General features: G+C 30.8%; 1 protein-coding gene across 2 annotated transcripts in view; it reads right to left on the reverse strand.

Moving 5' to 3' along the window:
• Positions 1–16,622, reverse strand: part of LOC144847796 (SAM and SH3 domain-containing protein 1-like) — a 72,041-nt gene that overhangs the window by 40,279 nt on the left and 15,140 nt on the right. Inside the window, exon 1 of one of the 2 annotated variants that reach the window (XM_078704316.1) lies at positions 5,316–5,421. The exons of the other annotated variant lie outside the window; for it this stretch is intronic. The gene's annotated coding sequence lies outside the window, so the exon portion shown is untranslated. Of the gene's footprint in view, positions 1–5,315; positions 5,422–16,622 lie in introns of those variants that run through there. 2 annotated transcript variants of the gene reach the window in all.

Here is a 16,622-nt window from a genome sequence, read left to right on the forward strand (position 1 = left end):
TTTTTATACAGTAGATGAATTGACATTGATACTGTACTAAAATATGTTCAATTCAATTCAATTAAAAAATAAATGTCTCTTTGAATTGAATTGAATTGAACATATTTCAGTACAGTATCAATTTATGTTAATATACTTTAAATGACATATAATAATATTTGATTAATTCATCTATTTTAAAAATATGTAACAGAAATAAAAACTTATATTACAGGTATTTCATTTTTCCAACAAATTGTAAAAAACAGAAAGTAGCAAAAGACTGACAAATTGTGTTATTAACACAGTACCATATTAAAAATGATAAGTTCAAATTTTATAGTACGTACATGGTATTCCTTTGTTTGATAAATAAATTTTAAGGAGAACGACAAAAAAATGATTATAATGACAATGCCGATATTGATGCTGAAGTCAGTAAAGTTTACTAAAGAAGCTGATCTTAAAACTTAATTCTTTTATTTTGTAAAATGTTATTATCTTGTTGCATATATTTTGAACATATTCTAATAGAATTTGCACAATATAATAATCAATAAATTATTCTTAAAATAATAGAAATGGTTGATAAAAGTTGGTTAACACGGTCACTATGATACGGCACATCATGTAGATAATTGGATTTTATTAAGCACACCAATCTCTGTTTGAATTAACACACAGGCCTTGCTTATTAGATTACAAGAAATCAACATTTCACAGATAAATAGCGCGATAGGGCTGGCAAATTGCATTAGGTTTTGTTAACAATCGACACTTTGTTTAAAACGCGTGGAGATTATTAGCCTACTTATTAATTCTATTAAGCTTTGTATACTCACTCTGTACTGTAGAATGTGGACATTTGCTACTGAAGTTGATTGACAAGAAAATCTTAATAAGATAAGGTTAATATGAGCAGTCAATTTATGTAAACTGGATTTTACTTTCAAATTATATAATATACTTATTATTATATAATAATAAAGAACTTTTTTGGGTATAGATACTGTACGAAGTTCATAATATCTCAATATTTCTGAATATTTAAATTAAATATTATATAATACAGTATTTATCTTGGGCACTGTGTAACATAGTTTCAATGGTTCCAAGTAGCATCACAACGGATACTGTATAGTTCCATAAATCAATTGCGTGATAAAATGCAATAGCACTCGAATCTGCTACATCTCACTGACACCAGGCAAGCTTCGTAATGGTGTAAGGTGGACATAAATAGATTTACAATTTGCTTGCTTTTGTGTTAGCATTCGTCAATGACAATACAGGCTTGGTTGCAATTGTATTTCTTGGTATAGATCATTAAATAGATTGTATCTTTCAATACATTTTTTTCCATTCTGCATTCAGTCGTTAAAATCGGACGTGTCTTGTTAAACGAGCTTGAATACATTAATCAATTAAGATGAATTGATATCATGAATGATCAATAAACATTTGTGTAAATATAATTTTGATTGCAACAAAACTAGGTCAGTTCTTCACAGTGTGTTATACATTTAACTGTCATTTATATCTTCTTCATTTTAATGACCTAATAAAAATACTAGTTTATATTTAAGATTAATAATATATGTTATACTGTATCAATAGATTTAAATGTATAATACTAAGAAAGCGCAGTGGACAAGATGATGTCACATACAACAACTTTCCCCTTGGTGGTTATTCGCCCATCTATGGAAGAGACTGAGAAGAACTAATTCATCGGGGTGATCCCCTATTCCTAAAGATACACTGGGTTTTTAAAGTGCATACAAATTAGCTGTGTTTGAAGTCCTTTTTCTACTGTACCTCTGAGCCTGGTTTTGGCAATCTAATGGACCCTACAACACTGAGAACTGAGGGTCATTAGGGTCCCCATGTTGGGGCAAAGTTATCCATCACTCTAGCGTTTTGTTTGTAAATATAAAGCCTTTTCACATAGAATTGCGGCAATATCCCAGTAAGCAATCCGGTAATATTGCCGGTCTATACCCATTCACACAGAAGGTAATATTACGGTAATTTTACCGTTTTCTGTGTGAAAGGCCACAGTGAAAAAGGCGCAATATTTAAAGATTACTGTCTTAATAAAATAGAGGTCGCACTTTTTTAGAAAAAAAAAATGGCGGGCACCGCCGACGAAACATGCCATGCGTGCACATGTTTGCTGATGTTGTTTTGTGTGTCCGTCGTTTAGTTTTATTGGTTTTTATTTATGATGCATAACACCTATATTTTTGCCCAACACCACTCAGTGCTAATAACTGCCCGATCGTGATGGCCATTCTACAGAAACAAAATCTATTAGGCCTATAAATAGACGCGAATTTAATTATCAGAAGCTGTTATGAGCTAGCACCAGGCGCGCGCTCGGGGGAGGATGTTCCTGCTAGAACTATGCTAACTAGGGCCTAGGCTAACATACGTTACAGCAAGTTAAATAATCTTTGGACCAACATCTGTTATATTTTTATTATTATTGGCCGTATTCTTCCATTGTATTATTTACACACTAACCTAAAAAATATATATATTGATATCATCTAATAATTTGGCCTAAAATAAATGCCACCATCTTTCTCAATCAAGGAAAATGTCTCGAATTTATCCTTGCCTCGCTGCGTAAGCAGGCGTTATATCGTGGACTCTTTCACACGATCAGGTTTATGACCGTGACGGTAATATTACCGCAATTTTACTATGTCCAGAGGTGGTCTAACGGAAGCCGGCATTAAGGGGTTTTAACCCTTTCACACATAAGCTGGCGTTCGCGAATTACTGCAATATTACCGTCTTACAGCTCTGTGTGAAAGGGGCTTAAGTGGTATACAGGCTACTGTATTTTTATGGAAATAAACAATAACAAAGCTTTAAATAATAATATATTCCCATGAACCTTACCTGAACTATCAAATACAAACAAAGTGTATATCCTCTACAGAATACCCTACCAGAATAAATAAACACTTTTGGTGATATTGAATTCACAACTACAGGCTTTTGGAAATGAATGAAAGTTCATATATGCTGGTGGTACTGTACATACATACATTAGAAAAATATCTTAATATTCAAGGTATGTTGAATGTTGTCCTAGAACCATATGGGCATTAATTCAGAACATCATACAAAAGTTTCTTCAAGCTTATTTTTGTCACAGATGAAAAAATATGTTAGGCTTAACAGTTCCTTCAAGTTTGTTTTTTTTTGTCACAGTTGAATCCAGGGTCCTTCCATAGTTAGTTCAGGAATCAATCTGATTGGTTAAATAGTTTACTAATGGTTAAAATCGCTGATGTGTGACTTGTATTGCTAGTGTCATAAAGATAATCTGGTACCTTGAGTTTTTTCATCAAACTCCAGGTCAGTAAAATTATGCTAAAACAAAGTTTGGCACAAAAAAATTTTAAAAGTATTGGTTTTCTGAAAGTTATGTGATCTTTCACATACAATATGTCAGATTCTAACATTCAACCCAGACTATTAGCAAGTATCTATGGTTATTTTAGGGTCTGTTTCTGCTGAAAAAATCAAAATAATCGATTTTTTCCAGTCACCGCAAACCACAAAAATAATCGCGTTGCAATTGAAAATTGCTACGACTTTAATCGGTTATTCAGGTAATCGGCTTTTAAAATTACGTCACCATTCCTCCACAGCGCATTCAAGTTATGAAAGGCCGATGAGAGTTGGTTCATGGAGGTATAAAATAGTTTTTTATACCTCCATGGTTGGTTTGTTTACATCCTATCGCTGCCTAAAACTCTCACATGTAGGATTAAAAATTACTTTTACGTAAAGCTATATTATTTGTAAAATAAACATCTAGGCCTACTACTGTACCACATACAACAGAATAATGATGTTATATTAATAAAGACACGTCGGCGAGAAAAGTTCTTTTCGCCGTTCGTTGGTTCTACCTTCGGCCTGCTAGAGGCTATATATTTCTACCGAAACAGACAACAGGCCTAAAAAAGGACATGTAAAACATCGTTAGCCTGGACTGGTGGGATGTAACGGTGTACTTGTAACACAGAATCCTGGAGTCTCTCGGTATAATTCTCCCCCACAAAATAATAAAAATCAAATCATTGTTTATTCGGTCTACATCGCGATCGTTGTTTTGCTGATCGTCGTCGTCGATATCACGCAAATAAACAGCATGCTTTGTGACGTGAATAAGTTTGCCATACTCTAGAGGTCAAAGTGGGGTCAATAATCGCTATTTGTGTTGCAGCTCAAGACTGCTCCACAATAATCGGTTAAAACAAGAAATAATCGATTAAAACACGCAATGGATTGAGTGTTTTCAATCGGTTATTTTTAATCGGTTATTTTATTTTGCGCCGTTTCTGCTGCCCAAAAATAATCGATTAAAAAAATAAACAGTTAATAATCGATTATTTCTGCTCAGCAGAAACAGGCCCTTAGTTAAATTAGAATCTATCTACTATCTGCTATTATTTGTATGTGATTTAATATACCAAAAATTCCAAACATATTTCCTCTATTTAACAAGAATATGGTCACACATTAAAGACTGATAATAGGGAACAAGAATGTATAGATAACATATAGTAGCAGTAAGTATTTAATCTTGTGAACATTGGTTTGATGAAACCTATATTAAAGTAACCTATTTTTATAACACTACAGACAAAACTATGTTGATAATATACAATCTTAGGAATAAAATATGTAGGACTGAACAGTAATAAATGAGGACAAGCATATGCATGATGGTAAGGTTTCATATATTATATAAATATATATATATATATGGAACACGGTAAGCAACACTATACTATATGGTACGTTGTAATATAACACAAGAAATAAAAAATACATTTTTAAAAAGCATTACATTACAATTCTAAAGTGATAAAGGAAATTTAAAATTGTCAACAGAACATAGACAAACATTTCTGGCTTTGATTTTTTTTATTTGCGGCGTGAATTAATAGCTTTGAATAAAAAAATATATGTACTTTACCACATAAATTGGGTAAACATGTATTCTTATTTTTCCCACATTCCCAGACATAAACAACTTCAACAATAAATATATATTTGACATTAGTCTATTAATACCTAGTTTGTTTGTTAGCCTCTAATTTAACGTTCATGAGAAAATCCAAACATAAAGAAAGTAATTCATAATTGAAAGTGATTGCAATCACACTTTAGTTATCTATTTCAGGAAATATGTTTCAAGGAGAATTGGCAGATGATTCCCTATCTGTACACTGTATTGCTTGTTAAGAAGTTATACAGTTAATAGTCTTAAGTACTAATTCACCATTGTATCACATGCAGTAGCCTACCTGTAATTCCTATCAGTATAAATATATTCTCTGTCAAGTTAATTCTGTAATTCCTATATTATCTATCAGGTTGATTCATCAAACATGCTGTAGACAGTTGAGAAAGCTAGTCTTCATCCACTGAACCTTAATAAAGAACTGGAGGTAGAAAACATTCCCATCAAGCCCAGGAGTGCCAAGTCAAAGCTCAAATAAATAGGGACTTTCCCCTAAATAAGAAACAGATGTGACAGATGTACTCTTTATCAACCTGTGAGGTAAAATGTGATTTTCCTCAAAACATGAAATAAACAACCTTGTTAAAGGGTACTGTAAAGAAAATGCACCCTTTCTACTGTACCAATATCAGGTGTAGTACATGAAACAGGCTCAAAATATAAGGGTAGATACTCTATGCACCCTTCCTATAAATAAACATGGATTTTGCTAAAAATAAGAAATACAACCAACCCTCATAGTGAGGACGGTTACACAGTAGTACAGTAAGTATTGTCAGAGGGTAATGCACTCTTTCTATCATAATATCAAGGGTGTAAATTCAAGCCTCGAATAAACTTGGATTTTCCTGAAAATATGAGGGTAGAAATTCACCTTTCCTAACAATCCAAGTCCTGATTGAAATCAACTTGGATTTACCTAAACATTATAAATAGACTTGTCAGAGGGTAGTAATTCTATCCAAATTCAAGGAAACTGGGATTTTGCCAAAATAAGAATAACCATTGAAACAACAGTAGTGTTCACAGGGGTGTAAGCATAAATAAATAACAAATAAGAAAATATTAGTCATGTCAGTCGGGGTAGTAATATGGTACCATTTATGATGGTGTAAATGAAAGAAAAGACTCATCAATAAGCTGGGATTTCCTGAAAACTATATGCAGACAGGTGTGAACAGGTAGTGAAATGTACATTCCTTCAATTTCATGAATGTTGTCCAGATTTAAATACTGTAATGTGGGTTTTTCCTCAAAATAAAAAATATGCATTCAGAGGTATTTGAAGGAAATAATATTTTTTCTATAATTAATGAGATTATACATTTTTTATTTAAGTTTATTTATTTATTGCCATGAAATTTAGAAAATTCCAACATTATTATTATTTTTTGAAGAATTTCATTTAGCCTATAATTTTTGTTAAAGATGAAATTTCTTTTTGGAAATAGCTATAAAAAACGGCAAAACAAGTTTATGAATTTGTACATATAGTATCATAACAATATACTGTATTTTATGCTTTTTACTAAAAGAATAGAAACAAATAAATTAATGTTTTAAATGTTAACATTGTTCAGTACAGTGTGATGAAAAATACATTTCTGAACATTATTGAGTTGGAAATTAAATGTGACTTAACATTCTTTAGGCAAATTAAAAATGGCACTAATGTTTTCTGTGACAAGATGAAGTTTCTATGGTAATACTAAAACTGCACTAGAATAATTATTTCCTAATATTAGCGTACATGCGGTAATTCCATCTGATTGCAAAGTGCTGTAAAGAAGGATGGAATCATGCAACACTATCTGTAGATTGCATATTTAATGCTCTTTTACTGCTGACGCATTCTTGTGTTGTCTATCAATATATTTTACATGTTGTCAACATTTGTTTTTCCTGATCTTTTAACTTAAGAAAGACACAAACTGTACAATTTAAACAATCCATGATTTGTGCTGTTTTCACTCTGATAACGATGGGAGTCTGATATTTTGAATCAACTAAAAAATATCCGATGTCCCGATAAAAAGCAATTTCCTCCCGATATTTTGGATAAACATATATATAAATATTTCTAATTTCTACTACTCTTATAGAAAAAAAGAAGAAAATATGCTAAATGACGAATCTGCAAGATGTTTATATTAAATTTGTGTATTTGTTTAAAGTGAAATAATGAGCTGACATCATATTTTCTGCCTTTGACAAATCTGACATACCTATGTTTACTATTATAAATACTGTACCAATACCTTACATTTTTAGTTGAGCCATATATGGCTTGGATGTCATTTTCAAACAATTATAGCATCCGCTATAGTTTTGGACATGATTTCGTATTATTTACAGTGTTCTTTGTGTATGCCAGTTTTATCTATTATGATGGACCAATAAAGATTAAATAATAGAATTGAACACATGTTTATGGTCCATAAAAGTCTATTCAATTGTATATACTGTAGATCCCTAGACAACTTACAAAAAAAAATGTTTTTTTCCACTACCTAAAATACAGGTTTTTCTGCCACAATTTGCAGGACGTCATCTTATAACCAATGAAAGTGATGCAATATCTGAAATCTGGTATTTTTTTTAGAAATATTATACCATGAGTTTGACTTGCGAGCATTCTTATATATTTTTACACACTGTTTAAATATTTTCTATGCCTTCCAAATAAATATATCAAGGTCAAACTGCATTGCATTGCAAAAAATATATATATATATATAAATTATCATGTTTTTCTAAAATGAGGATAATCGATGTTCCCTGCTAATAAGGTAAATCTTGACCTAAATTAAATTACTTTCCACAAATGGATATTTAAAACAGGAAATGATTAAAGGTGAATCAGTGGTAAAACCATTTAGGATTAAATATTAATCAACGGCCATGCAATACTATGCAATAACAGGATAATTGATGGTCATTTACAATTGGTAAATCACTTTTTCCAAGGAATTCAATTCTATGCTTATACTGTATTGCCATTTTTTTATTAGTTTGTATAGTAGGCCAGACTATATTTACAGTACACAAAATGTTTACTACTGGTTGTTAAAAAAAAAAATGATAATAAATTATTATTTCTGAAGAAAGAATAATTGAACTGTTACGTCAAAAAGTCGAGCAGCGTTGTTTATAAGAAATGTTTCTTGTTTAAATAAGAACATCAAAGATGAAACCAACCTAGTAGAAATCTAACAACACAATCATGATGAAATTTCAGAATATAAAAATTATTTAAAAACCAGAAAAAAAGTATTGTTTAACACATTAAAAAAAGACCACAAAATATCACCGACACATTTTTTTTGCCAAAATCTTGGGAAAAAACCCATCATAGTCTGAAAAGAATATGAATCTTTAAAATAAATGTATAGATATTTATTTATTTCAACAATACTTTATATGATGGTGGTCCATCCAGGGACCTTCAGAAAATTATATTTGGGAAAAGATGAAGAATTTCATATTTCAAAGATACTGTAGTCTTTGATTGATTGATTTATTTGGTTCATACATAAAATACATTTTAAAATGGCACAGAAAACATACAAATACACCATTTAAAAAAAATACAACACCAGAAATATATCACAAAAAACAGAAGACGTCGAGCAAGGGAAACAGAACAAAATGAACCAAGGATAATTAGATACAGTTTCACATTTTCAGTGTAACTTATTTCCATCTAAGTCCATGTACATTTAACTGAGACATCTTTAATTATAGTAATTTTAGTAATATAATAAATGCATGAAAATGTACATAGAATGCAAAATAAACAAATTATTGTACCTAAAAACACCAGTCCACTGTACAGTTAAACAGTTCACATAAACCTTTAATTGTATCTTGAATCCCAATATAACAATTCATATAATAATGTAAACATACAGTTCACAGAGAGGACAATATGTAAATAAGATATTAATATATTCATCTTTAAATTGTATGGAGTTTTTTAATAACAAACTGTCATTATTATTGCATACAATAACTGCCATATCACCTTATTAATCGTAGATTGAATGGAACCATTCTCATAAAACGATGAATCACCATTCTGAGACATGACAGATCGTGACATTTTTGTTCATAATTATGTGTTTCTCCAGCTTCTTCTTTGAATTTTTTTTTACTGAAGTCTACAGAATATTTTTTCTAATGGACACTCTTGAATTGATTGAAGAAGGAATGTTAGAATACAATTTATTCAATTTTTTAAATACTGTATTTAATCAATAGTCTTCAGCATCATTAATTTCTTCTGACCGATATAACAGTCCGATGAATGCATAATCAAGCCTAAATAACCAAATAACCTAATAACACATTGACATAAATACTCTCTCTAATTTATAACTTTTTTTACATGCTACAGTATATCTCCACTACAAGTGTAGTGTTGAACTATTATTAGCAGTATCCTCTCAATATAGAAATCAATTTCGGACAAAGTGAACTACCGAAATATTGGTTATACTACAGAATAAGATGAACTAATCTACTTTTGTACCAATACAAAAAATGTCAAATAATATTGTAATTTGTCTTCGAATGCTCTTGGTCTATGTTTTAATGGCTTATATGCCTAACCTACTGTATCAGTACTAGATAAGTGTTTATTTTATCTATACTTCTTCTAACTTTGATCAGAGAACCACTTTACACCATTCTGGAGAGCTTGTTTGTCATCAATTGATATTATGTGTTATATTTATACTGTATCAGGGTACAATAGTTAAGGAATTTGTTCTACAGTTAAGTTAGGTAGTCATTTTTTGCCACTTGCTGCCAATTTGTACACTTTGATTAGAGAAATTAAGTGATTTTCGACCACTTGGAGCTTAACATTCTAGTACCAAACATACTTTACAGTTTGTCATATTGTGTTTAAATTAAAATTATATCATCATACAATGATCAAGAATTGAGACAACAGCATGAGTACTATATTGAAAAAAGCTTCCATGACTTCATGCAGCTTAGATGCAAACAGCAGACTTCTCATTATCACTGTTTTAATATGAAAATTCAAGTGAAACTTGTGTACGTGTTCTGGAAAAAATCAATAATGAGCAATCTGTTTCAAAATTTCATACTAAAGGCAAAGGAACTCAGAGTTGTACACTTTTATTTTCCTATAGAAACAAAGCTTTGATAAACTGACAGTTTCTAAATTGAAACCATCAGGACTTTGTCAGTAATTTGAAACAGAAAAATCTTTTTGGTTAGTGATGTCATAACTGAGTGGTTAAGATTCCATATAATACTAAACTAGCAAGGAACTCATAGATCACACTTATATTTCTCTATAGAAGAAAGGAATTGTTGCTAAAATGAACAGTTATGGAAATACTAAAGACTGTCACTTGGACGTATCTTAACTTACTTTCAATAGCGTAAGGAAAAATCTTTCAAAGGTTTAGATGATTTCATAATTGAATAAACAATGTATTTACTCTAATTTACTTTACAGCAATTACATACTAAAATAGCAAGGACTCATACATTCAAACTTTTATAGCAGAAACAATTATCTAAAGTTAAATTTTGCAGTTGATCTCCAGACTTTCACTTTTCCATTTTTACAGTAAATGAAAATGTGTTCCGAGTTTAGTTGATACCATAACTGAGTAAATGAAGTATTTACATAACAATTCCATAATAAAATTTAGAACAATTATTGCTTCTTTCCACAACACCTTCCAAAAGTAAATTTAACTCATTTGATTGAATGTTTTAAAAGCGAGTAATAAAATGTTTCAAGATAGAAAATAAGTTTTGTCTTTGTTGCCCAATAAATTGAACACATTATTAAGCTGACTTATATGATTCTCAATGTAAACACACATTATGAATTAGAACAGAATCAGCATGTTACAGTATAATCATCATGCATTAGCCCTGGCAAAGGAATGGCTACCTTTTCGGTTTTCCCGGTTGCTTTAATTTCAAACTCTTTTATAGACAAAGTATCACAGAAGCGATTTTCCACAAGTTCAATTATTTTGTCTTTATGAAACTATGGATATTGAGATGTTTTAAAAAGTATAAAACTTACCCCAGCAAAGAAGGCCAAATGCTTGATAGTTCTGCTTTCATTTGACAGTGTTAGTTTGATTGTAAGTCAAAAAGCTCACTTTCTTTAAAATAATAACAATGCATTTAGCATGCCTTTGAGTCATAATACAAGCTTTACCTGTTTAGTGTGAGGAATTCTATTGTAGTATTTAAATACCTCTAGCCTTTGTTTTCAAATCCATGTGTATATTGAGTCACACTTTTATTCAATTGTTAAACTTATAAACATTTAGGAAAAAAAGAAAATTGTTCAGTCAGGTGTAAGGAGTTACAGGAATTTTCATTGGTACACAAATATTTCAAATAGAGTAATTATTATTGCAAGACACATTCTCATTACTCTCAGATGAACCTATTCATATATGTCACATTATTTTTTCAATTTTAAAATATCCATATAATTACACACATAGAAATGGTGTTGGTAGTATGTATGAGTGTCGCTTCCTGGACAAACGAAGTGGGGGGGGGGGGGGGGGACAAATACGAAAGGAAGAAGTTATAACTATCAATTGTACCGTCTGCTACAGCTCCCTCTAATATAGAATTCCTAATGTTTATATACCATTCTGTGATTAGAAATCCTGTACATTCTCTATACACTAGCAGACGGTGTTTTTTTGTTCAACGTGTGAATTGTGAATTTCCAGGGCATTTAAATTATTATGCGTGAAATACCATAAACAAATAATTGTTTTTGTGTCTACTATAGAAATATTTTACTTAGACAAATAAAAAGGACTGTTTCCATATTCCACACAATATGATATATTGTATAGCACCATTTGCATTGTATGTACTTCCAGAATATAATAATGAATATATTTTGAAAACATCTGTAAACAATCAGTATAGACATGTTTACTGAAAATGATAAAAATCATTCTGATTGAGTAACTAGAAAATTCACTCCAATTCTATTGAAAACAAAACAGAAAAGATAGCAATGCAAAAGGCAATCATTATTGTTAATAGAATAGCATTTTAGGGGAATAATAAAGCAAGTTTATACATTTACAAGTTTGTTTAATAATGCCTGTACCACAAATTGAATGTCTATTATTGTCATTGTTAGGTTTTTATTGTTAATGAGAATGTTGAAGAATAAAGTTGAACAAACAAGTTGTTAACACAAACATTTATTTTATATCAGAACAAAAGTGACTTAATACAAAATACTAAATTTAGTATTATTTTATAGAAATAATGAATTCTGTTCTGTAGCTATTCTGAAATATAAATAGAAATATATGGAGGAATTTTATTGCTAAACATCTGTAGACATTGTTAGAAATTTGTCATGGTTTCGTTTCTACGGAAAAGTAAATAGAAATATTTTTGAAATTGAAAATATCATAAAAATAGATTATCGTATTCCTTTGTTAAAAAACCAGGTCCTGAACAAATTGTGGTAATACCTGTCTGACGCCAAGTGAATCCTTGCCGTATGATTGGCTGATTTCGAGTTGTGTACTGTTGGTCATTTTCTTCCATTTTATCAATCAAGTTTACTCATCAGTGTTTTGTAAAAATGTTAAGGTGTAGACAGGATAAGTCGATGAATTACATAATACCAAAACCCGAAATGTAGAATTTGCCATTTATAACCGATTTGCTCCCACTTGAGTATGTGGTTCACGGACAATAACATTATCAGATTGGGGTGTTTTTATAATTTTTTATTTTCGTAATTCTATCCTCTTTTCGATAGATTCGAAATTGTCTTGTCAGTTTATCCAGGTAAACTAGGCATGAAATAGACGGCAGAGTTTGCCATCTTTGCTCTGCATCTAAAAAACAATTACACAAACCAGAAATGTTGTTTAGTCTATGAGTGCCGCTTATCTGGACTGACAGGCCTTTTCCTGCCAAAGAAAGAACAGAACACTATAAATTTTAAAAAACCTATACAAGATGTGCTATCATCCATAAGCGGCACCCAACTATACACACTTTACTTCATCATTTCTTGAAATGTAAACACGTTTTTAGTCGTGTGGACGCGACTCAAAAGTTCACTATGTCTGTCTGTCGGTCCGGTATCACTATGCGTTTTATCGCTTTTCTGTACTTTTTTAACTGTTTTGATGTACAGTAAAGTACATTACTTTTTGAAAGTTCATTTTTTTCTGAGAGCACGTGACTTATGGCTGTTGGCCTTGTTTTAAAAGCGAGAGGACATACCTTGATCTACTATTTTGATTATTATTGTGTAAAAATATATACAAATTATTCAATACAACTGGGATACTTTCACCAAAGAGAGGAGCCAAAGTTAAGTATTTCATACAGATTGATTGAAGATAAAAGTGGTGGGTTTTATGTTGATGAATTAAATAATTTACTTAATATGACCATAGAGATATTATATAATATCTCTATGATATGACAGTATAGTGTTATGAAACAAATATTGAATGCTATGCATTTGTTGAAAGATTGTGTGTTCTAATTAAACTTGTGAAAATATTCTTCTCATTCAATTTCAACTCAGAAACATTCATTTGGCATACTAATAAGAAATACATATTTCCATCTTACGGATAAATAACTGCATGGATTCTTGTTTAAAAAAATATTATAATTATACAGTGGAATATGAAATAAGTTTGTATAATCAGGTTTATAAGAAGAATTGTTGAAAACCTGTGAAAATATTCTGCTCATTCAATTCATAAACATTCATTTTTTGCATGAAAACAAGAATACATATTTCCATGGCTTGTTGTTTTTTTTAAATATTATAATTATACAGCGTAATATGAAATAAGTTTCTATAATGAAGGTCAACAGGTTTATAAGAAGCTTACAGCATTTCAGTCAGTTTTCATAAACATAATTTGTAATGGGAGTTTGATCGTTGATCAATAAATCGGTAAAAATCCAGCAGTCAAATAACTGTTATTCTGTGTTGTAGCTAAAACTGCAGCGATAACTGGTTATGATGTTCTATCTCCCAATCATGTGGGTGTTATTTTCATGCTGCCATTTAACCGGTTATTGAAAATCTGTCTTCGTTTCTCATACAAACAAATTGCGGGAAATTTGGTAATTTTTTTTACAGAAAAAGCAGGCCCAAAGTAATTATTTCTGTACAATACAGATGCAAGCATAATCCCATGTGATATTATAAGCCATCCTTTGAATAATGTGAAATCAACTGTTTAAGATAGTCCAATTAATTCATTTTGTAAATTAATATATCTACCAAAAGATAGGCTTATACACCTGGGCCACACCTACTGTACATGTAATGAATCTTCTTTCCAAAATAGGTAAGTGTATAAAAACAATGGCAGAGCAAGCAGACAAGACACAGATAACAATTATATTATGTGATATATTTACAATTGACTATTTTTAGAATACTAAGCCTGTTTTCCTAAAAACCTTCTTCTAAAATCTCTAAAAAATATTATTGATTATTCTCAGTTAAAGCACTTGATGATCTATAGCAAACATGGATAGGAACATTTCTACATTCAGTACACCCAGAGTACACCTCAGTAAATATTGACTTAAATCTGTACTGTAGGCTTGACAATGATATCATGTACAATACTGCACAGGTGTCAAAAAGAGCAATAAAGTTTTATTATATATTCATTATTTAAATCCTTAGTTTACCTTGATTTTAAATTTGTAACAAGCTTATTGGTGGTATGATAAACCCTAGATATACTCAGTCCAAGGACAGGTGAACCTCAAACTAATTTTTTAATTTACAGAAATAACTTTTTTAAAAATGTGCTACTGTACTCTATCTCATCCTAAACCACAATGACAACAATTAGTTTGAGATGGGAAAACTTAAGTATTGTTTGCCAACAATTTATTTTAAGTTTGTAGAAAAGTATCATGAATTCAATATTGAATGGTGCCCGTCATCGATTTTAAAAATGCAAATGTTTATACCTAGATTAGATATAGTAGCCTCTGGTCTGTCATGTTAATGTTTTGGCGACCGGCCTAAAAACTATATATTTTTTTTAATGGTTTATTGGCATGATGCTACAGAAACAGACTCTTAAGATAACTATGCTATGAAAATAGTTTTCTTCAAAATAGGAGGGAACAGCAAGCATGCCTTTTGGATCCATCTCTGTTGAAGGATCATTTCATTTCATTATTTATTCGGTCTATTTCAGTTATTATAGATAACAAAAAAAACTGAAATTGGGGAGACCAGGGTCAACCTAAGTGAACTTAATCACTGTAGCTGAGCCGGTAGACCAAACCCCAAAGTCAGTTTACACATGACACAACTTTCTATATTGGCAAAATCAGGTACAAATGCATCGATCCAATTTGTAAGTCGGGGCATCACAGTTTTCAGTACAGATCAAAATAAGTTAAATTTGGTATTCGACCTAGTATGGTTCAATGTATGGTCTTGTGGGTTCAATGGATTTGGAGATTAATATTACACAAAGAACTGCTGGTCCTTGGATTATTTACAGGATTTGTTACAGCTTAGACTTAGTTGATTATAGAAAAACAGAGGTATAGAACCATAACCCTATAATATCAAAGAAATGCCAGCCATGTAAATATTTATTTGTGAGATAAGCCTACATTTTACACAAATATTTGATAAATGATCAATGGTTTTAGAAATAATTAGAGGACTTTGTGTTAACCCTAATTTGTATCACTAGAAACGTAATTTTATTGAGAATAACATATATTCAAAATTGTCAAAAATTCATAAATCTAATTTTAATATAAAATTGAATGGTCTATGATAAAAAAAAATATGACACAATAAGGAAGGCATCATAAATTAATGAGGTACATCATTACTGATTATATGTTAAGGTCACATAGTTCATTTAATTTCTAATAAAAACCATTAAAAACTCATTGTAATTATAATGTGATTACTACCATATATCATAATTATATCATATTTCAAACTCATTAATACTCTGACTGTGGTTGCGTAAAACTAATGTTTTTAAAACATAAAACTGATTAAGCTGGTAAAATTTCAGCATCTTAATCTGTTTTTAATGTTTTATTGTAATTACAATGATACATTCAACCAAAAAGTTTATCATACACCAAACAACAAAATTTGATATATAATAATTATCTTCATTCCTATTATATCTGTGGCACAGAACCAGTGGCATAACAGGCTCGCTCACTGGCTAAACCCAAGGGGACTCAGAGCATAAGCAGCCTCACTTCAACTACCCAGTGTTGGATGGAGGGCTCTTTAAGAGTTCTAAACCAGGGCATTTTCCTCATACGTTAAGCTAACTGTATAAACTGTATAGAACATACACACATATAAACAAAATATGGATTTGAACCCTGGATTATTAGAATGGCAGGTAAGACCACAAAGCTGCTTATCCACACAAAAATCAAGACCTTAGACAGTAGATACTGCAATATATCAAATTTCTGACTGACTGACTAAAACAGTTAGGGGAAAATGGCAAAATCATGCCCTCATCAATCAACTCCTAGAAAGTAGGAAGCC

This window comes from Antedon bifida, chromosome 7 (genome assembly GCF_963402885.1).
Source record: "Antedon bifida chromosome 7, ecAntBifi1.1, whole genome shotgun sequence".
Lineage (NCBI taxonomy): Eukaryota > Metazoa > Echinodermata > Crinoidea > Comatulida > Antedonidae > Antedon > Antedon bifida.